This window comes from Canis aureus, chromosome 2 (genome assembly GCF_053574225.1).
Source record: "Canis aureus isolate CA01 chromosome 2, VMU_Caureus_v.1.0, whole genome shotgun sequence".
Classification (NCBI taxonomy): domain Eukaryota; kingdom Metazoa; phylum Chordata; class Mammalia; order Carnivora; family Canidae; genus Canis; species Canis aureus.
Genome location: NC_135612.1, coordinates 2,865,728 through 2,892,525, shown reverse-complemented (window position 1 = coordinate 2,892,525; position 26,798 = coordinate 2,865,728). Strand labels below are relative to the sequence as shown.

The following is a 26,798-nucleotide window of genomic DNA, read 5'->3' as shown; positions in this document are numbered from 1 at the left end:
AGTACCAGGCGACAGAAAGAGAATGGCTCGTTGTAGAGCCACTCGGGGGTTTCGAACAACAGCCCCGCTGCTCGGCAGGGCCTGGGCCGTCTTCTCTCTCGTCTCCACCCAAGCTCTGCTCCTGTTGGGGGAGCAAAAGGCGCTGGAGGCCCAGCTGGGGTTGGGGGGGGTGCGGGGGGATTGCTGTCCACCGACCAGAGCTGCCGGACAGACGGATAGAACCGAGCCTCTTCTTTGAGCTGCTCTGGGAAAAAGACATGGGAGCCAGATTGTGAAACATGGTAAGAAAGAACCAGAAGGGAATAATGCTCCAGTATTTCAAGAGCAAGTATGTCTAGTTGGCGGGGTTATGGTTATTAAGGATTTTTTCCCCTCTGTATATTTTCCATATTTTCTAACCAAAACCTATAGTTAATGTAATAACCTTCAGGGTTTTTGCTTTCTTTAAGATTTTATTTATTTATTCATGAGAGACAGAGAGGGAGAGGCAGAGACACAGGCAGAGGGAGAAGCAGGCTCCATGCGGGGAGCCCGACGCGGGACTTGGCCCTGAGCTGAAGGCAGACGCTCAACCACTGAGCCCCCTGGGTGTCCCCATCATAACCTTTAAGAAGATAAATGATAGAAACACACAAGTAAGCATTTTCTGGCAGAGCTGCCAAAAGACAGAGCAGGACTTAGAAACATGCATGCACATGCGGGAGCTTGACTAGGAGGGAACAGGCCTGAACGGGCCCCATCAGGGGTAATGAGATTTCCTTCCTAGGAGATAGTCAAAGAGAGGTCAGATGACTCCCTTGAAGGGGACACAGTAGACAAGATAAAACATGTGCTTGGGGAGTCCATGTAGGACCATGCTACCCAAAATGGGGTCCGTGAAGCGGGCATAAGCATGTGCTGGGAGCTTGGGTCCCCACCCTGAGCCACAAGAATCACCTGGGATGTATTTAAGCGTTTGGCCTGGCTCGAACCTGGGGCTTCCTATTCAACAGTGCTACACCAGGGGCTGCCATGTTTAGGAACCCCCAGACTAGACGACCTTTCGAGCGCCTGCAAGCTGGAGAGTCTGAGAATCCCAGCTTCCCAACCCCAGGGGGAAGGCCGTGCCCTCAGAACCAGTTGCTCACTCCTACCCTAAATGTCAGAATCCTGCCAGCCATAGCCACCGTGGGCCTCCTCTGCTCATGGGGCACATGTGGGGCTTTGATGCTTGCTAGGCGGGACAGCTAGCCTCCACTCCCCTCACAATGTTTACTGTCTTCTCATCCTGCCCCCCTTCTTTCTGTCTGTGACAGTCCCTCACTCATGGGCTTACTTACGACTTCCCTTCGCATGTTTACTTCTACTTCAGTTCCATCTTAAGGCAAATCTGTTGGAGCAGGAACAAGAGCTACAAGCTTAGCCCTGAGGTCCAGGGGAAGGGGGTGTTTAGTTATGTCTCCCCCCTCGTTCACGACATTGGAGGGGGTCATCCTACTACTCATTAGAGTCACAGCGGGGCAACACAGAGTACACATGTTGCCCCTTAAAGTGGAACAAGTGCCTTCCTTCTCTCTTGCTCCACATGACTGTTCTTGCATCTGGTCCTGAGTTATGATTGATTCCTTTTCGTGGTCTACCCCAGAATCTCCCTAGAACCCAAAGGAAGCTAGTCATATTTGAGTACTTATCCCGTGCTGGAAACTGTTACTTGGTATCATATTTAATCTTTGCCCTCACATTAAGGAAAAGTTATTAATGGTCCCATTTTGCAGGTGAGAAGAATCAAGGCCTAGAAAGATTAAGGAACATGTCCAACGTTGTACAATTGTCAAGAGGTGGAAATATGACCCCAGAGCAGCCTGATCCCAAATGTCTAACGTTCATCCCATTGTCCCATCCACTAACCTAAACTCCTGTTGGCAGCTGGGTGGCCTGGGCACCTATTAATTCTTGTCAGTCTAGCTCCATGGCTTTAGATAATCCTGTGTAACAAGATGGAGAGATTTTTGTCTGCCCAAATTCCAAGGCTGAGGGACTGTGAAAGACAAAGCAACCTAGTGGGGCCATGAGGTCACACGTCTTCAGAATGCTATAGAGTATGACACAGCAGTTCTAGCGAAAGGGCAGGGTGGGATGGCTAGGGAACAGGAAGCTGCGAGGTGGTTCACCCTTCACGGACTTTGTCATCTATCTCTCTCACTGGACTAGAAATTCTAGGGAGGTAGGAGTTTCGTCTTTCTATCACCACCGCCTCTAAAGCACTTACGATAGCTACTAAAACATGGTAGGTGCTCAAGAAATGAATGGCTGGTGATTGCTCCTTGCCCTCCACCAATATTCAGTAAAACTACAAAAATTATGATATACTCTGTGCGATTGGATTTCTTGTGAAAGTTGATGAGGGATGAGGTACTGCACTCAGGTTAGAGCCGTGGTTTCGTGAGGACATGGAAGCAGGTGAGCCATAAAACAAACAAACAAAAATAAGTCTGGAAACGTATAGTACTTGTGGTATGAGTTCTCAGTAATCAGTCCCTAGTTGTGCGGGTGGACATTTGAGGAAAGTTTACCTAAATCTCAGAGGCTAGGAAACGCCCAAGTGACTCCTGAAAGACTTCAAAAGGACGAATGCTCCAAATGACACCTATGTTCTTCTTAACTTTTAAAAACCAACCAACATCCTCCCCCGGAATGTCTATTGGGCAAATACTAAGAGTATCCAATATGGGGACAGAAGCAATTTTCTCTTGGGCACTAGATCTCAGTTTCCCCGTTGTCCCTACTGATGCTCATGCTTCAGAAAGGCTCATTTAGGTCAGTGGCTGCCTAACTCTGGTCCATGGGGTCTCATACTCAAATGTGTGTTGTCTCTGGTGACGCATAATACCTTGAACCCAAAGAATCCAGGACCTTGACATGGACATTCAATGTCCTCTGGCCTTTGCTTGGCTCCTGCAGTCCTGACTGACGGTCTATCTGCCCACAGCTGGGTTACAAAGCGATGCTGGGGCTCAAGGGTGCAGGCTGCAGATCTGTCTCACAATCCTCACCGCACCAGGCCCGCCTTTGCCCAGGCCTAGGAGCGGCCCAGGGCGGGTGCCACCCCCTGCATATTCTTCGCACGTCCTGTGCACACACTTAACACGTGCTCAATAGATGTGGCTGACTGAGGAGATATTGGATTAGTCTGATTTTTAAAGTCCTGGTGGGCAGCAGTTGTTATCACTTAACCTGACTCTAGGTAGGAGAACCCTGAAGGGATGGTGGAAGCTCTAAATTTCCTCAGTTATGCCTCTGCATAATTTCTGTGCTATTGAGTTTTCTTCCCGCACCAGGGGTTCTACCTTCACTTAAACTCAGAGAGACCTCAGTAAAAAAAACAAGGTTATAGACACACATTCGAGAGACTAGAAAGACAGTCCATGACTTTGAAAAAGGAAAGAAGTTATTCTTTTTCTTCCCCCTTCTGATATCCTATATAATAGGCACGTTGTGATGACAAGCAATAGCAATGTTAATGAGATTAGGTGTAAATGATTGACTATTATGGACGATTACTATGGTTATGGTGATTTGCATGGCTCTACTGTTGACGTCTAGCAATTAAAAGATTCAGACTAGATTTTAACCGTAAGGTATGGGGTATTAAGGAAAAAATTCACATACGGGAAAGCAGTAAAGAGCAACTGAGTTTTTAAATGATGGAAGGCATGCCTGCCGAGGAGCTCTGCAGAATTTACTTACGGGTGGGTGTGGGATGCCCGCAAGCATGGCAACGTGGCAGAGGGTCCTGGTGGTAACAAACTGTAGAGTGAATGAACACTGCTTTTCCTGTTGCAGGGACAGAAGGGGGACATTCCTGTCCTCAACCTGCACCATCCTCATCCTCCACCTTCTGGTGCCCCATGCCCTCTTCTACTCTGAAATGCCCTCTTCCCAATTTGCTCTTTCCGTCCCTGCGGGCCTCCTTCCTCTCTCTCATTCTTAAAAGACAGCTGCTCTCCACACTATTCTCAGCCCTCTGTTCATTTCTTCCCGCACCTTCCTTCAGAGACCTGACTCACTCTCAAGGGGTCAACTACCACTTTTGAGCTGCTAACTCCCAGACCTTTATTTCATCCCCTAGTGCCTCTTTGTAGGCAGGGGCACACATTGCCTACTTGATTTTCTACTTCATTTCCAAATGATGCATTGCTTAAAGCTCAGCATGCTTCAGAATGAACTCGGTCCAAGCTAGCTCCTTTTCCTAAAGTCTCTCTTTCCAAGTACGGTATCACCATTCCCTTAATTCCCAGCTGTCCCTCACCCTCTATATATAACCAATCCTCAAATGCCTTTGATGTCCACAATTCTCCCATCCAGCCCATACATTCATGCTCATTAGCCCCTGCCACACTTTGGGAGCTTAGCTGTTTTCTGGACTATTAAAATGGCCTCCTAATTGACCTTCTTGCCCTTAATCTCATACTGCCTCCTTCCATCCTAAAATCTGCTGTCAAACTACTTTTTCTTCAAATGCTGCTGGGTTTCATTTCCTTTACCCCGAAAGTCTTATGGCTCTTCATTATTCATTGTGTAAAGAACAACTCATGCAATCATTCACTGAGAAAATATTGACTGAGCACCTAATATGTGCCAAGGTGGGATTCGATGGTGTGCAAAATAGAAAAGATTCTTATTTTTGCAGCTTTTGAGAAGGTAGGCAATAAACAAGCAAGTAAGTAAGATACTCTGGTCCTATGAAGGAAATGAAATGCAGTAATGGTTGAGAGTGAGTCGCTGGATGGAAAAGGAATTACTTTCACAAGCTGGTCAAGGTAGACTGGAAGAAATGACATTGATTGAAGACCTACATTATGAGCAGGACCTTGGCACCTGGAGATCTGGGGAGAAAGCATTCGAAGTAGAGAAAACAGCAAATACAAAGGCCCTCAGGAGGGGAAGGGGAATTTTTTGTCATTCCTGGCCCTTCCCATGTTGAGCCAAGCTAGCTTTTTCGTCTAATCTCATATAACAACTCCACATGATAGTCATGTTCCAGCCAAATCATCCCTCCTACTGTTCTCCAAACATGCCTTTGTGTTCCAGCCTCCATGTTTTTCTCCATTTTTCCCTTTCATGTGGAAAGCCTTCCTTTTTCCTATGATTATTGAAATCCAACAAACTCCAGTTAGGACCCACCCCTTCCATGAAAACATCACTGATCACCCCCAGCAAAAGTCCAGTTTTTCCTCATTGAAATCTTATTGCACAAGTTGGAACTGCTCACATCTTACTTGCCACATCTAGATAGAGCTACAGGGGGCTGCACTCCTGGAAAAGGCATGTAACTTGAAACACGTAAGATGAATCTGAGTTTTTTCATGGAGACTGTGTCATGATGACAGTTATTCTCCTAGTCAAGGACTTGATCACTGGAATAGAAAAATGTTGCAAAACAATAAAATTGAGGAACTCTAATAAATCCATACGCTATCTCAGAGCTCTTCAGACTTTATTTTTAAGCCCCCTGATAATACATACCCATACTTTCCACTACATAAAGCATAAAAACAGAAGCAGTCTGGTTGAATCAGGGAAAGGAGACCCAGGAAACATCCTGCTCAGCTTCTTTGCTCCCTGCAAGAAAGGTCCTCCATCTCCACCCCTCATTTCCACCCCCTTGAGTCCCTGAGACCTTTGTGGAACCGTACGGCTCCAGGAGTATGATTCAATGATGCACAATCTTACCCAACCTACAGCATATGTAAATCAATTAAATTACCCTCATATTTTAATTCTCTTTAGAAGAAAGTTAATGGAGGTTTGAGGATGCAGGCTTCAGGGCAGGCCATTGTTATCAGGCTCACAAATAGGAAATGGCCAGAGTAGTCACAGGACACAGTTCCTGAGGTCCTATCTCCATCTACTTTTGTTTAGCTGACTCCTCATTTTCTTAAAGTTGCAAATTAGGTGTCATTTATTCCCAGAAACTTCCCCTGACCCCAAGCCCGGGTTATATTCCTCTGATGTGATTTTGTATCTCACCCTGCACTTTACTAACCACAGCTCCCTACTGCAAGTGCTCGGTACACATTAACTGCGACAGTAGCTCCTCTGTTCTGCGAGCAGCTCCATGTGAGCAGCCACTGTGCCCTTCTGGTTCACTGCAGAACTCCCAGTGCCACCAGTGCATGGCACAGGGTAGGTGCTCTCATAATCTGTTGAATGAATAGATGGATGATTGGATGGGTGGATGGGTGGAAATAGGCAAGGAGCAATTCAGGGCAGGAGAAGACAAAGAATAGGGCATTACCAATCAGAGCTCATCCACGTGCAGGCACCCGGATGCCAGTAGACAGTGAGCAATCTGTTAGAGTCTTAGGTGCCCTATATTGTGGTGCTGCAGATGTGTTTACCTTTTCTTCTAAATTGTAAGCTTGTGGGGATCCCTGGGTGGCTCAGCGGTTTAGCGCCTGCCTTTGGCCCAGGGTGTGATCCTGGAGTCCCGGCATCGAATCCCACATCAGGCTCCCTGCATGGGGCCTGGTTCTCCCTCTGCCTGTGTCTCTGCCTCTCTCTCTCTCTCTCTCTCTCTCTCTCTCTGTGTGTGTCTCTATGAATAAATAAATAAAATCTTAAAAAAAAATAAATTGTAAGCTTGTTGGTAGGCTCCGACAGTGTGTATCCGTACCCCTTTAGGGAACATGCCTGGTAGCCATCCCCTTTTCTTTTAGATTATTTATTCATGAGAGACACAGAGACAGAAATATAGGCAGAGGGAGAAGCAGGCTCCCTGCAGGGAGCCCGACGTGGGACTCAATCCCAGAACCCCCGGGACACGACCTGAGCCACCCATGCGCCCCATCCCCTCTTCTTTTAACAGTCCCTTTTGGCAAGTCCTCCTTGTCAGCTGGGTTCTGTCAATGGACTGATGAAACTCTGAGCCTCAGAGTGGGTCCTAATAGCTTCAAGCCAATCAGCATACCCTGTTCCCAGGAGCCCGTAAAAAGGTATATAACTCAGAGACAATGAGCTGTTACCAGCTTTTTGTTGGGGGTTCTGGAAAGGAGCTGCTCAGCAGAGAAGTCCCAAGCACAAAATTTAGCCCTAGGCTGGATCAGTCTTGGTCATGTGGCCGTCTAGGTGAAAAGCCGTCTATTACTTAACCTCTCTGTATTTCAGTTTGTTCACATGTAAAATGGACAATGAGATCGTAGAAGTAGGGATCCCTGGGTGGCGCAGCGGTTTGGCGCCTGCCTTTGGCCCAGGGCGCGATCCTGGAGACCCGGGATCGAATCCCACGTCGGGCTCCCGGTGCATGGAGCCTGTGTCTCTGCCTCTCTCTCTCTCTCTCTCTCTGTGTGTGTGACTATCATAAAATAAAAAAAAAAAAAAAAAAAAAGAGATCGTAGAAGTACATGCATATCCATATATGCTCCCTAATACAGATCTACTCCCACCTAGGTGTCTATAGCTCCAAGGCTGCTGAGATGGAGATTAATTACTTTGATCACAGTGAATATTTCACAACATACATACATCAAATCCTCAAGTTGTACATGGTAGGTATATACGGTAAGGGGAAAAAAAGGAAGAAAAAAGGCACCTAATACATGGATCAGTAGATAGTAGCTGCTGTTGTTTTCACTGTTGCCATTGTTTTTTTATTCCATAGGCTACGACAGTAAGTAAATATGAGGCTTTGGGCTGCAACCATCTTGCTGCCTCAAGGGAAGCCAGCCAGAGGGTGAGGCCAGCACAGGAAACAGTGAAGCCCGCGACTCAGAGAACTGAGCCTCAAGACCTGATTTGAGTCTCTAGACTAAGCCCTGTCTGAAGCCAACCTTATCCATAGACTTCCAAAGATGTGAGCTGATGGATTTCCTTTCTCATGGAAGCCATTTAGGGCTGTATTTGCTATTATTCGGAGTGAAAAAATTCCTTACTGGCTCCCTATTCTGCAAGGGAATAGACAACTTTTTGACTCCGGCAGTCAGATTTGAGTGTGTTATATCATTTAACCTTCGTTATGACCTTTAAGATAGATAATGTATGACAAGTTTATCCCCTGTGGATGTGGAAACTGAGGCTTATAGGGATCAAGTGATTTTCCCAAGGCCTAGAACTAGGCAGGGGTGGGTGTGAATCATCCAGCCTGTGACGCCAAGGCCTGTGTTCTTGTACCATAACCTTTACCTCTCCCCAAGGGAGAAAGAACAGATAAGACCCCAAAGAACAAGTGCTCCTTATTCAGGTACTTGAAAAAAAAAAAAAAAAAAACTTGGAGTGAAATTCAATTCTTCGTGATTTTGATACTGCCTCAAGTATCATACCGTAAGACCCAATCTCAAGGACAAATGCTAGCTAGCAACCAAGTATTTAGAGAATCAATAATCTAATTTTTAGAAAAGGAATTAACACCATAGTTAAATTTTTAGGCTCAGATCTCATTTTCTTAGAGCTACCTTGTCAGCTGAGCATTAAAAATAGAAAAGATGACGAAATTAGTGTGTAGAACTTTTTTCCTTTCTTTTTCTCCTTCCTAACTTTTAACCCCAGGCTCTGGGTAGGTGACAATCCTAATTAGGAAATGATTTTCTTTCAACTAATGGTAGGTGGCTGCAGTCTTACTAAAGGTTGTAATCCACAGCTCAGTATCAGTACCTTGGGCCAAAATTTTATGCTGGCAAATGCTCCTGTGGTGAACTGTGATTGTCCTGTTTTTAATAGTTAGCACCCTCTTGTTCTCTGTAGAGTCAACCTCTTGTGAGTCTGTTCATAAACTGTAAGCAAGAAATTTTAATTATGAAGAAAAGTATATAGATTCTGAGCTACTTTATGACACACGCTCAGCACACACGATTCTTCACCTGATGATGGAGGGCCCTCCTTTGAGAGCACAGCTCTTCACCATATGCTGGGTTGAAGGTGGCTAGTGATTAGGAGGGAAGGTGGTGGCAATTCTAACCCTCCCATGAAAGAGTTCCAGGATTTCTGCTGCTACCGTTTTGCGATTCATTATTCTTGCTGTCACTTGTAATATTTCATTTTTACAAAAAGCACAAGTTGCAAGCCCTCGTTCATTGCCAGTGTGAGTCTTTGACCCTGCAATATCCCCAGTGAGGAAATGATCCTTAAAGTTGGTTTCAGAACTACAAAGGTCATGAAACAAAACATACAGATAATTTTAAAAGTGATAATTTATAAAAAGAAGTATTGATGGAAGAAAAAAAAAGAAGAAGTATTGATGGGTGCATCTTTTCTAGGATGTGTAATTAACTCTCTCAGCTCAGATTATGTTTGGTGCTAATTTTATCTATGTTGTTCAGAAGAACCGATTTTGCATAAAAAGGCAAAAGAAGAGGAACAACCCTGCCCTTGAAGTCACTTTGGGGCATTTAGTTGGAGGTAAACTGGAGAATACTTCTAGCAACTGGTCGATGGATATTTTTACCTTCATCAAAATTCTTTCCTCTTTCAGCACAAAGATTATTTATCAAGTGAGGTTTATGGCGGCAAAAACTCGTCGGGGAGGGTGTCTGGGGTGCTTCATGCCCTTGTCTTACCAGCGTCTAGGACAAGCCACCTCCCAGAGAGGCCCTTGGAAGAGGGAGCCCCGAGGTGGGGTCAGCCTTCCCTCGGCCGGGCTGAGGCTTACACCCGAGGGGTGTGCACCACACGCAGCCTCACACTTCGGAGGCGGTTCCAGTGCAAGTGAGAAACAGCCAGGTTGTCTCCTGATCCGCTGTGCACACTCGCTCAACGGTGATGGTGAGTTCCTTAGGTCGCGGCCCCTGGACTCCGGCTGGGCCAGCTCCTCTGTGCTGGGATGAAGGCACCAAATTAGACTGAGTGCATGAAAAATTCACAGCAACCACAAGCCAGGGTTCTCTAATTCTTAAGACACTATCAACTTTAAATACTCTGATGCCCCCATAGTTAGCTCGCTTATGCTTTTGACCTTATTGAATTAACTGCCTTTTCTCTTATATTGTCTCCCTGCACCTTATGGGCCCCATCTGCCACCTGGCCCTCCGGCTTGCCGCGTAGGGGAGCAGCGGGGTAGCCAGGTGGCCTTCCTTGCCGGACAGCGGTGGTGGGCCCTTTGTCGCCTGTCTCGGTCTCCCCCATGGTCTCCTTTGGAAGCTCAGAGTTTGTGACCAGAGTCGGGCTATGGGACAGGCTCCAACAGGGGAGGTGCATCCCTCCCCTTAGCAGGCCGACCTTACAAAGAATCCCTCAAACTACTCTCAGTTCTCCACCTTAGGCTCAAGCAACCCGACATGCAGGCCAGGAGGAGACCGTGTCAGGCTGTCCCCCCTGCCTCGGCTGTAGGCACGACACACGTCCAGCCTTCTGGAGAGCCAGCCGTTCGCCGACTCCACCAGTTGTTGGCCAATTCCTGGTAGGCCCCCCCTTTACATTCTTTAACCCCTTCTTCACCCCCAGCCCAAGCGGCTGCTTCCTCTCCTCCCCTGTTGTGGTTTTTGGCATCAGGTCTAGTCATCCTCAGCATGAGACAGAGTAGAGGGGATACACAAGATCCAGGAGGGAGGGTGAGTCATCAAGTACCTTGAAGCTGAAGTATGTTGCCAAAAATCTTATTTTTCATACTGTGAAGGTCACACAGACCCCCCCCCCAGTTAATCCCAAGCTATCTTAGCACATGAGCATATATCTCCGTACACGTCCAATTAGTGCAGTGACAGGCTTTGCATATTTCCGCTGCTATTCTTCAAGTGTTTCTATCTATTTTCATTTGTAACTGTCCCATTTTCTTGCCTGTGTTATTTTTTTTCCCTCCATTTGAGGGGCCATATCTTCTATTTCATTTTAATGCCCTAAATTCTCTACAAAGAGCCCTAATGGACACTCTTGGCTGTCTTAACAAATAGCTTTGATTCTCTGGCGCCCTGGGCTTTGCCCCGGAAGCCTGCCATGTGGAGGTGCCCCCTTTGACCTTGAGCAGAGCTCTAAATCCTAGTCAGCTGCATGTTCTCCTTTCATCATAAAAACGCTGCTGCCAAGGAGTTGTGGCCCAACACAGACTCAGGAGTCAGACCCCAAATTTGACCCTATTGTCGATACTGAGAACAAGAGGACTGCCAGTCACACCCTGGACACTGGTTTTCTAGCTCTAGGGAAACCGTGTGCGAGTGAATAGTTCGCTGACATAGATTTCACCACTCTCCTCCTCCGAGAAGAGAACACTTGCCTGACAGGCTCCTGATGAAATTCTTTTTGTCCCTTTCTTGTATTCTGAAAAATAAAACCAAGGCCATCCGCAGAATAATGACATCAAAATAATACTAGGCTGGTGAATGAGTGTAATGAATGCAGAGAAAATTGCTGGCAATTAAGTCTGAAACACTGTCCCTGTCTTTCTAGGCATAGCAACGCCTTTCCAAAACTGCTTTCTTCCTCCTCCATCCTGCCCAGGTTTTTTGAGGACATTTAGATAGTTGGTCATTTTAGCCTTTGCTATGCTTTTTCCTTGTGATTTGTTGAGGAGTTTGCTGTTTGCTCTTTTAGTGTTGCAGCTCCTTTCACGTACTGGGATTTTCAAGGAGGATGTGAATGATCCCATGGAGGACAGCGTTTCAAAAGCTCCTAAACTGATAGATAATGATGACACTAGGGTGAGTCAGTAAACAGAGGGAGCTAAAACTAAGCTCAGGGTTTGGGGAAAACTGGCATTCAAAACTTGATACAGGGGTCTGAGGTCATGCGATCAGGCATTCAGAAACCCAACATGGGTTATAGTCCATGTGAGAGGATGAGGAATACAGTCTTGGTACAAATGGCATCAGGTTTCATGATGGGATTATTGGATTGGATATTTTATTTTGACCCATTATACTTTGTAACTAAAGTGTCCAATGATGGACCTTATTGATTATGAGATAAGCACTGTTAAAGAAAGTTGGAGACACATTTCCTTAACTCTGACTTTGTCTTTGGATTAGGCTCTTGAGCTTCATTGGCTGTTGATCCCGTGAAAAGTGACGGAAGCCCAGAGTCACGGTTTTCTTTTTTTTTTTGTTTAGAAGAGTATTGCTTTCTCTCTGCACCTCACTTCCAAATTTCAGTATGATTACCTCTCCCTTGCTTACATAATCTTAAAGGGAAATTCAACCTATATTTATGAGAATCAGTTCCCCCAGTAAGGAGGAAAGTCAGACTTACTCTATGTTATCCAAGGCCAGAGAGAAGGAGTCCTTTTATAACACTAATCTTGAATCTACTTTAAACCTCATTGCTCTTTTTTCCAACGTATGCTGATATCCCTTGACCTACCTCGAATTACTATATTTTTGTTTCCATGCCCTTACCTACTTTGACGTGCTTTTGATTTTTTTTGATGCCCCTAATGTTTGAAATCATGCTGAGAATCTTTACAATTTAATAAACAGAGAAGTATAATATATTTACCCTGTCCCTGTAGATACTCAGGTCTATCTCACAAAGAAAATGAATTCATCTCTAAGGTTCAGGGCTTCCCAACTGCTTCAAAGTCATGCACTCATATGCATTGATGTGAATATGTACATATACATACAGGGCTTAAGAAATAGAGTCCCCTGCACTGCTGCAGCTGGGTTCTGGACTAGTGAAAACACAGCTGGGAATTCTTTTCAACTCATAATGGGCTCTACTCCAAGCTGCAACCATCACACTGCTCATTTTAAAACACTTATTCAACTCCTAGGGAACATATATATTCCTGCAGGGCGTAGTGGGGAAAGAAGAAGGCAAAATCCTGCCTGTCCAGGTCTAGAGGGCATGAGCCAAATTCTCCTGAGGGATGAGTTAGAGCAGAAGAGAGAGCCTGGCATTTTCTTCATTTGTTCTGCATTTATACTCTGGCCGTAGCTAAAGTCAATATTAAAAACTGGCTATAATATGTGTTGGGAAATAGAACTCCAATAAAAAATATACAAAAAATAAAACTATAGGTGGGAGGAGAGGGGGGAAAAAGGTAGCTTTGTTATTTGGTACTAAGAGTGATATCCCAAATATTTTCCACTGCATTTCCATTGCAAAGAAAAGATTCAATCAAGAAAAAACAGTTAAGGGACATCTGGGTGGCTCAGTCAGTTAAAGGTCAGCCTTTGACTCAGGTCATGATCCCAGGGCCCTGGGATCCAGGCCTTGTTGGAGTCTGCTTGCTTTTCCCTCTCCCTCTGCCCCTTTCATACCCCTCTGTTTGTGCTCTTTCTCTAATAAATAAGTAAAAATCTATTTTAAGAAAAAGAAAGAACAGTTAAGTTAGTTTGAAAAGTTCCCTTTTAAAGGGAACAAAAATTTGGGGCACCTGGGTGGCTCAGTGGTTGAGGGTCTGCCTTCAGCTCAGGGCATGATCCCAGGGTCCTGGGATCGAGTCCCACGTCTAGCTCCCTGCATGGAGCCTGCTTCTCCCTCTGCCTGTGTCTCTTCCTCTCTCTGTGTCTTTCACGAATAAATAAATAAAAATTAAAAAAAATCTATTAAAAAAATAAAGGGAACAAAATTTCAAAGACAGTGAGGGTTAAGTAAATCCTATGCTAGAACCGACACACAGAAACATCAGGCTTTAGAACAAACTCCTATTCTTAGAAAGGCAAGATGTTCTCAATATAGCAAAGGATTCATCCATAAAATGTCCTTCCCCTCCCTAATATATTCTGTTTAATTATAAAAGCAGATGTCAGAAGGGGTTTACAAATGTTATTTTTTGCTCCGGATACTTTAGTGTCTATCTACCCAGGTCTCTCTTCTTTTCTGACCATGCCTGGAGTCACTGGTCAGTCATACTCACCAGCTTTTTAGGGAACAGCAGCCAAATTGGGCAGTGTGCATGTGGATATATGCATAAAACTCAAGTATTATTGTCAGCACGAAACTTTGAAAGGATGAGAAACTGGCTCCCTGCCCTGTCAGGACTTGCAATTGGTCTGTTGATGCATAAACTTTAGTTGGAGGAAAATAGGTCCTCTGACAATAATTCTGAACGTTAATTTTAAGTGCTCTCCTACAGATTTATTTAACTTCCAAAAATACCATGCTTCAAATTAATGGTCCATTTGTTTGAACAGAATGGATGCAAAAATGGTGAAGATGATACTCCAACTCTCAGCTCAGGGGCAGGGCACCTGGTTACCTGCTAGGTTATCCGGGGAAGGGAGAAGAATGTATAAAGAAGCTAGTTGTCAACATTCTTCCTCCAGAAACAGAGATCTATAAGTGACTGAGCCAAGACAAGTGATAACACTTTTTAAAACATAAAAAAAAAAGATGTGTTTAGAGTTATCTTTTGCTAAATTTACATTTAAATGACTTTACAGGGTTCATTTTATTTTTAAGAAATCTAATGTCTCCCCACCTATTGTCCCTGGTCTCCAAAACTGAATAGGAGCTTATGCTAAGAGCATCATTTCCTTGTCATGATTTAGGAGTGATCTTTGATTAAAAAAAAAAAAAAACTGCTCTTTATTCATTTACTCAACAAATTTCTATGAGTGCAAATTACTGGGCAGGTTTCTGTGGCAGATGTTAATGAAACAGCAGGGAGCGAGTTAAGACCCAGTCCCTGCTCCTACAGGGAACTTAGGGTCTTGAGGAGAAAGACAAGTTAACAGGTGACTGGCAATAGAGAAGGATAAAGATCAAGGTTAATAGGGTACTTGGGAGCACATGGGAAGGAAACCCAGCCCAGACACTTAGGGAAGAGGTTAAGGGATACTCTCTAGAGGAATGGATGGGTGGACTAAGACCAGAAGAATTAGGAGTTATGGAAAAGGAACTCAAAGTTGGAGCATGTGGGAGAATTTTTCAGGAAGACCATTTGTTCATTTGTGGCTGGCAGCAAGGAGTGAGTTTCCCATTAACTAGAGCAGCCAAATTCTCATCATTGCTTTTGTTCACATTCTCCAACGTAGGAGAGCTCAATAATGAGTAATTCCACAGAGTAGGTAAATATGGAAAATGACTTGGTTTTGAACTTGTACCCATGGAGGTAGGCACACCAAGGGGCCATTCTGTCTTAGAACGGGATTTCATGCAGGAATATTATTGCTTGTTCTTTTTTTTTTATGTTGGCATTTTATTTTATTTATTTATTTATTTATTTTTAATTTTATTTATTTTATTGGAGTTCAATTTGCCAACATATAGCATAACACCCAGTGCTCATCCCATCAAGTTCTTGTGACTGTTTTTGCCAACTGGCAACAATAGCCTGTAACTTTACTTTTGAATGTTACGTAAATTCATGTGGTTGATAATTCAAAAAGAACCAAAGGTGGGGGCACCTGGGTGGCACAGTCCATTAAGTGTCTGCCTTCAGCTCAGGTCATGATCCTGGAGTGCAGGGATCAAGCCCGCGTTGGGCTCCCTGCTCATTGAGAGCCTGCTTCTCCCTCTCCCTCTGTCCTTCCCCTGGCTCGTCCTCTCTCTCTTTCTCTTTTGCCCATTCACTCGCTCTTTCTCTAGAATAAATAAATAAAATCTTTTTTTTAAAGGGCAACATTTGATATATATATAAATATATAAATATATATACATATGTATATATAAATATATATATATATAAATATATATTTCCTCAACAGTAGATGATGATTATTCCTAATTGGTAAATTAATCCCCCATGTTTTTTTAATGGTTTCAGTGTTCTGTTTTACGTACTATTATATAGACATTTAGGTTTATCCAAGTTTTTCTTACAAATAATTCTCCAGCAGTAAACTTGTTCATTCCTGCAGGTTAAATTTCTGGAAGGTGAATTGCTGGATCAAATGTTATGTGCATTGTAATTTTGTTTGATATTGACAAACTGTCATCCATAGAGCTATGTCAACTTATATTCTCATCAGTAAATGTACAAGAGTCCATGTTTCCCCACAGTCTGTGTAATTTTTGGGTATTTACCATATGATAGACTTTTAAAATGATATATCAGATTAGTTTTAACTTGCATTTTTTCTATTATAAGTGAAGTTGAGCATTTTCCTCTTTTCTAAAGAGCTACTTACATGTCTTTTTTTTGTGAACTGTCTTTACATAAGACAGTTATCCCATTTCTATTGTTTTGAATTTACTATTTGTTTGAAGGAGCTCTTTGTATAGAGAGACATGATATGTATGTCACACAGTTTTCTTTCACACTCTTAGTGTGGGCCTAAATACTTTTGGGGCCCAAACTTATTTTAGGTTATATCCCGGCGTGGTAAATGAGGGCTTGAGCACCAATTCAAGTGATCTAGGAAATTCAGAAGTACTTCCTAAGAAATATGCTGACTTGGATTTCAGATACTCTTGCCCTTCTATATAAAGAATAGGCTTTATTTTCATCATAAAATATCCTTACCCACTACTCATCTACATGGTTTTCAAAGCCAGTTAATTAGCAGTGACAAGACCATTTCATTCAGGCCCTTCTAAGGAAGTAGAAATTTGGTGTGCTTAATACCAGTTCCCACGAAGAGCTGTTCAAAGGTCATGTCCTCAAAGTGTGAGGTGTGATAAGGTGTAGGGCCAACGCTAGTCTAAGTTTGGTCTGTGTGTCACTTGAGACCTCAGGATTACTCATTAAAATCACAGCCCTATAATCCCGTAAAGACCTGCCTCCATTGCAGTGATAGTTTCATGGGCATATACTCACCTCTAAACACATCAAGTGGAATACATTAAAACATAGAGGATTTTGCATGTTACTTATACCTCAGTAAAGCTTCAATAACATAGTTTTTTAAAAGCTGCCTTTAATTTGTCATCAAGCACAAGAATTTCTCTCAGAATTTGCTCCAGGAAAAAAAAAATCTGTTTCCTAAAGCACTAATTTGTTCCCTCCTTCTAGGGAACTAACGTTTGAATTCTAACCCCACCTCCAAACTCTTCTATTTAAATGCCTTTAATTATCGTTCTTGCTATTTATGATTAATTTAATTCTTGTGGAGGAGAGGTGATCTAGCTAATTAATAACCAACCAATTTCATTAGCATTTCTCAACCCAACTTGTACATTAAAATCTTCTGGGGAGATTGAACATCTCCTTATGTCCCAGACGATTCAATCTATCTGGAGGTGGGTCTATTTAGAAGCTGCCCAGGTGATTCTGATGCTCTGTGAGGCTGGAGGACAAGTGAACTAACGGAACAGGTCAAATTGTAGAAGCAGAGTTGAGACTGTCCAGTGACATCATTATTTCCATTCTCTGTATGATTACTAAAACTAATAGCAAATAGCTATTATATTAACACTCCTAAAAACAACAACAACAACAACAACAACAACAACAACAACGAAAAACACTCCTAAGTTTGAAATGACATTGGGTCCACTCTCCACTGAGTTAGCATCTCTCCCTCTCTTATTCACCCTGGAGTGCTGGAAAGGAAGGTTCATGAGGTATTTTTCTACAAAACAAGAACATTTCCAAGACAATCTGACTGAAGAGCTAATATTGCCCTGAGTTTTCTGAGGTGGGAATTTGTTATTTCACCCTCCCACTCACAAGGATCATATCTTAACAGCTTTGTGCACTCAGCGTCCTACACCTTGCCAGGCATATAGTCTGTACTTAACAAATGTTTGTGAAAGGAAAGAAGTCTTAAGTTTACAATTGCTGCAATTACCAGGAATACACTGAACACTTCATAACTGTTCTGTCATTTTATACTGCATTTAATCACTTAACTAGAAAGCCTGCTACGAAAATGAACTGGTCTTTAAAAATCACCTAAGTCAATATTCTATGAAACAAGCATGGAAGTATACACAGAATAAAGACAGTCTCAGTAACTCTGTGTACACTCTGTCCCACCCCATATATGTATTTATCTGTTTTATCTCGTCCTCATCTGTTTGATGTTCATCTCTGAAGGAAGAAAGTGAAACAGCATGGGAGGAAGGCTTTCAGAAAGGAAGAGATGTAGTTGGAGAGAGAGATGGGGAAACGAAGTACAAAAGGAGAGGGACAGAAAAAGGCACAAAAGTACAAGGTAAGGGTTAGTTCTACACCATATGTAAATAATAGGTGAAAAGTTGAAAATAACGTTCATGAAATTTTTCTATAGGAATTGACCCTTCTGATAGAGGTCAGGGAGGGGGTGAAGAGAGCAAGAGAGTAATAAAGGGGCCTTGACCTATAGAAAGGGAGCCCAAACCAACTACATAGATAGCCTATCACTTAAAGCCACTTACCCTGGCATCCCTTCCATTATTGCTCCACAGCCCATCCCATCTGCATGAATTCAGTAGAAGTTCACTAAGACATCGTGCTTACGTGAGGATGAAGAATATATCAAGACGATTGCAATAGGAATTCTGTCCTCGGAAATCTTATGTCTGTACTTTCAAATATAATTTAAAAAAGAAAGTAATATTTTCTGTAAAAAGGTACAGAAAGATCCATTTTTTTTTTCCTGTATGCAACTGGTACCCTCTTTGTTTGGCCGTGAACACACTGCCACTGATTCTCCACTGACTCATTAGCAACCCTTTTGATGTTTCCATTTCAAAGTGGTATTATCTCTAAATGTCTTAACTTCCTAGAATCAATGTATTGTGCCTAAAAGGAAGTAACTGGTTATTCTGAAGTGATGGACAAGATATCTCCCAATTCCTGAATTCCACATAATTATCACTAAATAGTGTTTTCCTACTGACCAGACGTATCTGTCATAGCTCTAGACTGCTAAACACACAGCTCTTGTCCTTAAGGAGTGGATAACCTCTGTAGGACATTGAACAATAAATGAACACACATATGTATTGTATATATATGACGGAGTCCCCTGATTATTTAGAAGAACAAAGTAAGAACTGACCTTTGGAGGCTCTTCCAATCAGTTGGAATATAATACAGCAGAGGTAGAGCCCGGCTTGACCCCGAAGGAAATCTCACAAAAGAGTTGGGATTTTAGTTGATGCAAAGGATGGAATGGAGTTAACTTCAAAGTGACAGAGTATCCCAGTTAAATGAAATAAGATGGGAAGGCTCATGTTTGGGTGGATGAAAAAGAAGGGCCCCCTTTTTAAATCCTAGATTGAAATAACATCTGATATATTTGTAGTATGTATAATTTTGTCATTTTATGATTAATGATAGACTTGGAAAGAGCTACTCTTGGGTGCATCCTAGGAAGGCACTAAGAGAAACTTGGGAGATGACGGGAACCTATTATTTTGTTGTGTGGCAATTATCTTTCCTCATTGTCTGAAGGAAATAGACCTCTATGGACAGTCCATTAGGAAACACTGATTCTGAAGTGGAAAAGGCCAGGACGTAGAGGTCTTCGACTTGACACATTCTGTACTTTGGTACTTGTTTGCTCTTTGCTTAGTTTCAAGTGAAAAATTCCTTTTGAAAAAAAAAAAAAGAAGAAGAAGTGGTGCTTTTGTTTCAGCAAACCAGTGGCCTGGAGACTGACGGATGGGTCTCCATCAGCTCAGCCAAGGAGCAAGATGGGGCTCAAGGTACACCAAACTAGGTGATTGCGAGAGGAGAAGACACTGACTTCTCTTCACCAGGGTCTATTCTTTGCCAAATGTCCAACACTAAGCTGACCTGGGCTCAGAGAGGGAGGAAAAGCCTAAGAGGAGGAATTAGAGGAGACTGGTTCATCAGGGCACCTTGGTCAAGGATATAAGGATGACAGGGTAAGGAGGTGTAGGTGGGCTCTGAGAAGTTATTGTCAAGGAGAAAAGCAGCATGGTCAAGGGTGGGGGGAGACATCCTCTTGGCAGCAGCGCGAACCTTTATGAAGCCGTCTCCTAAGGCAGAGCATGCAAATCCCATGAGCTGCTGCCACGAATCTGGCCGAACTAGCTCCTAGCACTCCACAGCGTCCTTGTCATGGTCAATTTGGTAAACCAGGCAGGGACTGGAGCCACCATTTCAAGGGCCTCATAAAGTGAAACTGCATTATAATTTCAGCAGTGTTCAGAGAAACTGAAGGTCTCAACAAAATGAAACACTGGGACCACAGACATGAAGCTCTATCTTCCCTGCAAACAGCTTAATAGCATATAAAACCAACCTTCCTTTCTGCAATTAAATCAGGACAAGATAAATGTTTCTATTCCTTGACGTAACGGCCTTGGAGCACCTTAATGGAAACACTCTAATAAAAGTTTATCTCAAATACTGACCTGAACCTTAGCATGGGCTGCAGGAAGAATGGTGAGCAACAGTTCTGAGCATTCAGTCTTATCAAAAAAGAACCTTCTGTGTCAAAACTTGGCAATGAGGAAATCGGGATGAATTGTGAGAACTGTGGGATGAGAAAAATACAATGACATCTGGACCACGCCCCTTCCCTCCAGTCTCAGAGAAGTTATTGCTAATCTCGTAGGCCAAAGGTCTTCTGAAGACCTGATGCCTCCATTGACCCATGGACAGCGGCTGGGAGAGGAATAGAAGGGCCTCCCGTGTCTCCTTCCCTGAGAGCGCGTGGAAGGGATACTTCTCACACTGGAACCGAGCTCTTTAAGGATAAAATCCCTTTTTAATCTCTGAAAGAAAGGAAAAGGAAAATCTCTCGGCAGCCATTAAGGAAATCCTAAGATGTGCTCAGAGAGAAAAACGCTCCCAAGGAATGCACCTCTTAGCACTGGATGGAAGCCTGGCTGCAATTCCCTCGCAGAGTTTTCCATTTCCACGGGAATCGTGGAGAGATTCCAGGCTTTGCCTCCCCTGATGACTGTATTCCACAAATTCCGGACCCAAGTCACATGCACATCCCACTCCCCGGCCCCAGCCCCTTAGCGGGTAACTAGGGACTCACTGATCCTCATTTCAACCAGGGCAGCCAGGGGACAGGACGGTGCTTAAAGAACAGGAACAAACAATAATTAAGCCATCTTAATCCAAAAGAAGCTATTAAATTGTGCTACGCTGGGCAGTCATTTTCATGCCCACAAAAATCATTTAGTGTCTCTAGCTTTATCTGCTGAAGGGGAAAGCCAGAAAAGAAACCGATGCTGTGATTTTTATGCTGAAATCTAGAAGTCAAAAATGGAATTCAGTTGCTAAATTCATTTCCTGTTGTTCACCTTGGCTTAGAAATACCATGTTGTGGGCAGCCCGGGTGGCTCAGTGGGTTAGCGCCGCCTTCAGCTCAGGGCCTGAGCCTGGAGACCCGGGATCGAGTCCCACGTCGGGCTCCCTGCATGGGGCCTGCTTCTCCCTCTGCCTGTGTCTCTGCCCCCCCCCCACCCTTCTGTGTCTCTCATGAATAAATAAATAAAATTTATTAAAAAAAAAAAAGAAATACCATGTTGTACTACTGCTGGGAAAAGCAATCTCTTTAAACAACAGTTGCTGTTTGTAGACTTGAGAAGCTCACCCAGTGGTGAGTTGATGGCATGGACTTCCCAGTAAGGCCCTGCTGGACGTGGTCTCCGTTGGAGTCTCCGTCTCCCAAGCTATGAGCTGTACGACTTGGGCAAGTTACATGGCTCTCAACATCTCAGGTTTTTCACTTGTAAAAGTGTGTTGGGAGGAGGAAGTCAGATAATGGTTATGGGCGTTGGTATCTGGTACTGGGAAAGCGCTCCATGACTGCTAGATGGTGATCGTAGTGCTGCTAAGCCCCTCCGGCCAAGGGGATGTACACTAGATGGAAGTGGCCAGGGCTGAAATAGTCAACGTACCTTAACTTTTACTTCCCTTGTTCCACTTTCTGGGAATGAGAGAACATCAGTGAGGTTTTGGAAAAAAAAAAAAAAAAAAAAGATCCATTTTTTTTTCCTGTATGCAACTGGTACCCTCTTTGTTTGGCCGTGAACACACTGCCACTGTGAATAATGAAAATTCTATAATGTTTCACTCAACTTCTGCCTCTTGGCAGCCCTGACCAAAATCACCCTGCAGCTGTCATTTACAACAGGGATGCCCAGCCAGTCTCCTGCAGCCACCCCGCCGCGAGGGGCAGCTGCTCAAGAGTATTTCAAGCAGGAGAGTGACAGAGCCAGATGCTATCAGGAATTCCTCAATGAGGTCAGAGCATTAGAAAACGGTAAGCCTTGGCTCCCCAAAAGGATGGGGACTCCTGCTTCCAACCCATGCGAGGCAACCAACCATATGATCTTCCTGAGATCTTGTTAATCAACAACAAAGGCCCAGATTCTTTACGGCGCTTGGAGAACGGCAAAATCAGGAAACCAGCAAAGCACAATGAGAAAGTTTCAAGGGAAGGTGATCTGTTACAATTCTTTAAACCTTGCCTGTAGGAGTTCAGAATTTTAAAATGCAATTATGTAAGTGATGATAACGCATAATTTGAACTTGCATACGACGGTTCCAAGAACATAATACACATTCTGTCCTTAAAATGCTCTGGATTCAATAACCTATTTGGGGAGTCTAAGATCTTACTGTTTTTCCCAAATTCTTCCCCCACTAGAAAGGGAGAGATGCTCAGGAAAACATTTTTCATTTGTTGTTTGAGAAATGCTAGTTTCTTGGGCCACCAACAGGTGCTACACAAATATGTCTAAACCTATCTAAGATAAAACTAAATAGGATCCTTTATCACTAAACCTCCAGAGCTCTTAATGTGGGGATGTACCCTGTATACAGCATTTCAAAAACATGTTTGATGAGGGCATGGGGGAGTGTAATGGGAGGGCATAGTGAAACAACTATAGGAACATGTTTTCTCTGCAGCATACTTTGGGAAATAAATGTAGCCTCAGACTATAAGCGTCTTGAGAAGAGGGACAATATTCTCATTTTTCTTTATTACACCTAGGCCCTAACACAATGCCTGATGAAAACATTTGTTAAATGAATTAATAAATGCTAAAGTGATTCTTCATTATTCTTAATAAATGCTAAATATTCTTATTATTCCTAATAAATGCTAAAGTACTTATTGATAAATACTTTTGCAGCACGGAGGAGAAAATAGTTTCTGGTCAGGCCGAAAGAATGGATCCTAAGATGTGTCACTTGATGAAGGCCACAATCACTTTTATAATAAAATTGAGTAAATGGAGTAATATCAGAGTAAACTGAGACTAATTCAGAAAAAGAAAAAAAAAGACACTTATGTGTCAGGGAATGAGAACACAGTCACATATCTATAAAACAGAAATTATTTCAATGCAGGAAATTCAATAAATGATGATTTCTGCAAGAGTCCTATAGACTCTTTTACCTGCCTGTGTTCTGGTGATGGGAGAGCATGACCTAAAAGTCAGCCTTGCCCTAAGGCAGGAGACCTCCTTGTCCATCTTGTCTTGTTTCACCTGCAGCACACACAGACGTTGAGGCAGTTTCTGCAGGTGTGACTGCTCCATAATCCCTAGTGAAGAGATGCCAGTGGGAGGAGAGGAAACCGAAGGAGGCCCATTTCTCCCTCCGCGCCTCCCTTAGATGCCCCGACACACAACAGGCCTCACATCACACACCTGCCCGCCGCTGTCCCGTGTGCAGCTCTGCCCTGACCCACATGGCGGTGTGAAGACCATCTGGACCACGACTTGAAGGCAGTGTGGATAACGAGTGCCCCATAGAGGAGCTGCAGAAATGATCACGAATCCCGCATCAGCTGCCAGGCCGAGGCCGCCAAGCCGAGCACCTGCTCCCCACAGAGACTTTACAGGGATGCTGGAGAAGAGAGCTGAGGACCTGCTTATACCTGGCAGGATACTTGATACAGGGAGATATAATTTTTCACCTCTCAGACAGGAGGGAGATCAAACAGTTTGATAATCAACTATGCTCCCTCGTTTTCTTAAGACTGCATATTGTTTATCCTGAGAAGACGAGGCTAGTCAAGAGTTTCTGGTAGACTGATACATTATCAGGCAAAAAAGGTGTTATTTGGGGGAAAGTAAGATAATTACGTTGCTATTCTTCAGAGTACAAAAAAAAAAAAATAGCTTTAAATCTCTGGCAGGGTATCTATAATCTAGTATCTCCTCTTCCTATGCCAGCAGCTGCTGCATTTTAAGTGCTTTCCTAGGGATTCTACTATGTTGCCAGAAAATACAATTACTTTTCAGTTACTTCAGAAAACTTTTAAACAAACTGTCGGAAAATGTCAGAATCCGAAATAAGAATCTGCAAAGAAACTTGTTTCAATCACATCCATTTTGGCTGCAAGGTACAAGCTTGGTGATTCCATCTTGATAGATTGTGTTTCATTTGCCTTGTAAGCACCGTGTAATTTATGTCTAGGGTTGAATTCTATCAGTGGAAATCTGAGCTCTGTGGGATCTACTGTCGGGTTGCTCTCTGTAAGTTACCATGTGAGGCCTAGGATCTGTCTTCTGGTCGAGCCAAGTGTTGTTAGATTGGCAGCTTATGGAATGGAAAGGACAGTCAAGTCCCCAAATTGATCTCATATAATTACAAAGTGACAGTGGGCATTAGGGACTTCTAGCAAACCTTTATAATTTCTGAAATGACTGTAGACTTCTATTTTAAAACTAGAAGACCAGCATCCTTGATAAAGTAAAGGGCTATGCTCAAAGGGTCAGGTGGTCCCAAGCCCTTAGCTGCTCTCTGCAAGGGAAGCAAAACCTTTGACTGACTGCCTACCACGTGCAATTAATACGATTTCAAACGATCACCTTGATGATCCTATTCAATACTCCCACCCCCGTACAATGTTGGAATTTATCCTCCCCATTTTCCAAGATGGGACATTCAGATGGTAAGAAATTCATTCATGTGACATAAGTCATACAATCAACATATCATGTGGCAGAGCCAGGATTTAAGCCAGATCTGTCTAAATGCACAGTTCGGGCTCATTGAGTGGAAACTAAGTGACCAAAAAAGACTATATTAATTTGATAAGTTCATTAAGATGGTATTTGAGATGCTTTCAAACTATTCTGTCCAATACAAAGTTATCAGAACAGTTTACCAACTTTCTTATTATGCACGCCTCTAATTGTGGACCAGGCAAGAGGAGAAAGTGTAAAGGACTGTTTTTGTGCCCACAATTCTTGTACATTTTGAAATGCAGTGGGATGGAATCTAGGCAGCCTCCACAGAAGACCACCTTGGAGATAGTTCCATTGGCACTGGGAAAATGTGGCCCATTCAGGTGAAGCCCATCTTCCTCTTCCACACGTTACCATCTTGAAATGGGGTGGGTTTCTCTCAGTCTCACGGGTCCTCACCGTGAACTGTCTCTTCCACCAACTGGCCCGTTCACCTTCTAAGAGCATGGACTGTTTAATTTCACTATGAGTGGAAAACAAACACTATCTGCAAGGGAAGAATGTATCCTCCTTGTGCCCTTGGAGCTCTGGAGATCAATGGTGTGCACAGTGTTCAATAACAAGCCCAAGGCCATACTGGCAGACCTGAAGCTCATATCGCACTGGAGGCTGGGGCATCCAGCCAGAGGAGAAACTTGAAACATCTCAGAAGAAAGTGAAAAGGATGGAGTGACTCATTAACTCACACTTTGCTCACCAGCAACAATTGCTGCTCAACTGTACCTGGACCAGTTTAGTAAGAAACATAGTATATCCTTTTTTTTAGATTTTATTTATTTATTCATGAGAGAGAGAGAGAGAGAGAGAGAGAGAGAGAGGCAGAGACACAGGCAGAGAGAGAAGCAGGCTCCATGTAGGGAGCCCGACGTGGGACTCGATCCTAGGTCTCTGGGGTCAGGCCCTGGGCTGAAGGCGGCGCCAAACCACTGAGCCACCTGGGCTGCCCTATCCTCTTAAAGAATATCTCACTCTGACATTGCTGCCATCCTTTATTAAAGTATTTATTTATGAGACTTACTATTTATGAGACTTACTATGTGCCAAGTACTGTTGTGGGTACTCACTGGATATTCAACAATGAAAAAAAAAAACAGTGAATAATCACTAAAAGACATTCATGAGAAGAAAGTAATACAAATTTGAGTGCATGCTTCAATTGCAATTACATATGATGTGCATACCTCATGCTAAAGAATGCAGTAGCAGATGTGCAACTTAAAATAATTATACTGCTATCCAGGTGACAGTTGATTTTTTAAAAGTTTTTCAACATTTTCTTTAATATTGGCTTTATAATGATTTTGTAATTTAAAGAAGGCACATGAATTGGAGAATGTTAAGTTAGACATGAGTTAACTTGTTTGAATTGCATTTTGTGGGTCTCTGATTCTTTAGTGCAGAGGTTTTTTTTTTTTCTCCCCTAATTTTAATTGGGAACTCAAATTTCTTGAGTATTAAAGCTCAAGATCATTTGGGATAAGATGGTGCGGCAATAAATCCATAAAGAAGAGAAAAATCCAGCTTCTAAAAGGAGCACCTACTAAATCTTGATGTTCATTTGTTATAATGTCACACTGTAATTCCCAATGACAGGGGCAAAAGGAAAGGAAGTAGATCCTATCAGCAAGATTAAAAAAAATAGGGTTATGAATTAAAGTATATTCACATGTAGTTTTGACAAGTGAATTTATTATGAGATATAATTTTAGAAACATCATAGTTTGCCCAAAATATCCTACAATGTATTGTTTCAGAAGAGCCTGTGTGCATATGTTAGTTGTACTATTTAGCCAGTTGAACATTAAGTATATGTTATTGGCAAATAGACGGTGACAAACGATTGCACTGAAATATTAGTATCATTAATGTCACAGGGAAACTGCACTTTCTCTCCTTCACCACCATCTTTTCATCTGTCTGAATAGTAGTTTCTATTGTAAATATGGATCATCCTTGAAGGGACCAGGCTAACTCCAGTCACATTCAGGTTGTTTCCCTTTTTTGGTCATTATTTATCCAGTAGACGTTTTAGAGTACTGAGTCTTATTTATACATTTTGTGTTCAAGAAGTAATTAAATATATATTGTTACCACTAACTCATGTGACCAAG

At 43.0% G+C, this 26,798-nt stretch overlaps 1 protein-coding gene and 1 long non-coding RNA gene across 2 annotated transcripts in view; one reads left to right on the top strand and one right to left on the bottom strand.

Moving 5' to 3' along the window:
* Positions 1-26,798, bottom strand: part of PJA2 (praja ring finger ubiquitin ligase 2) — a 285,426-nt gene that overhangs the window by 223,097 nt on the left and 35,531 nt on the right. The window lies entirely within an intron of this gene.
* On the top strand, positions 32-26,784 carry LOC144292084 (uncharacterized). The gene is made up of 5 exons (XR_013359601.1): positions 32-281; positions 7,429-7,526; positions 7,640-7,831; positions 10,232-10,369; positions 18,178-26,784. It is a non-coding gene; the product is annotated as an uncharacterized LOC144292084 (long non-coding RNA).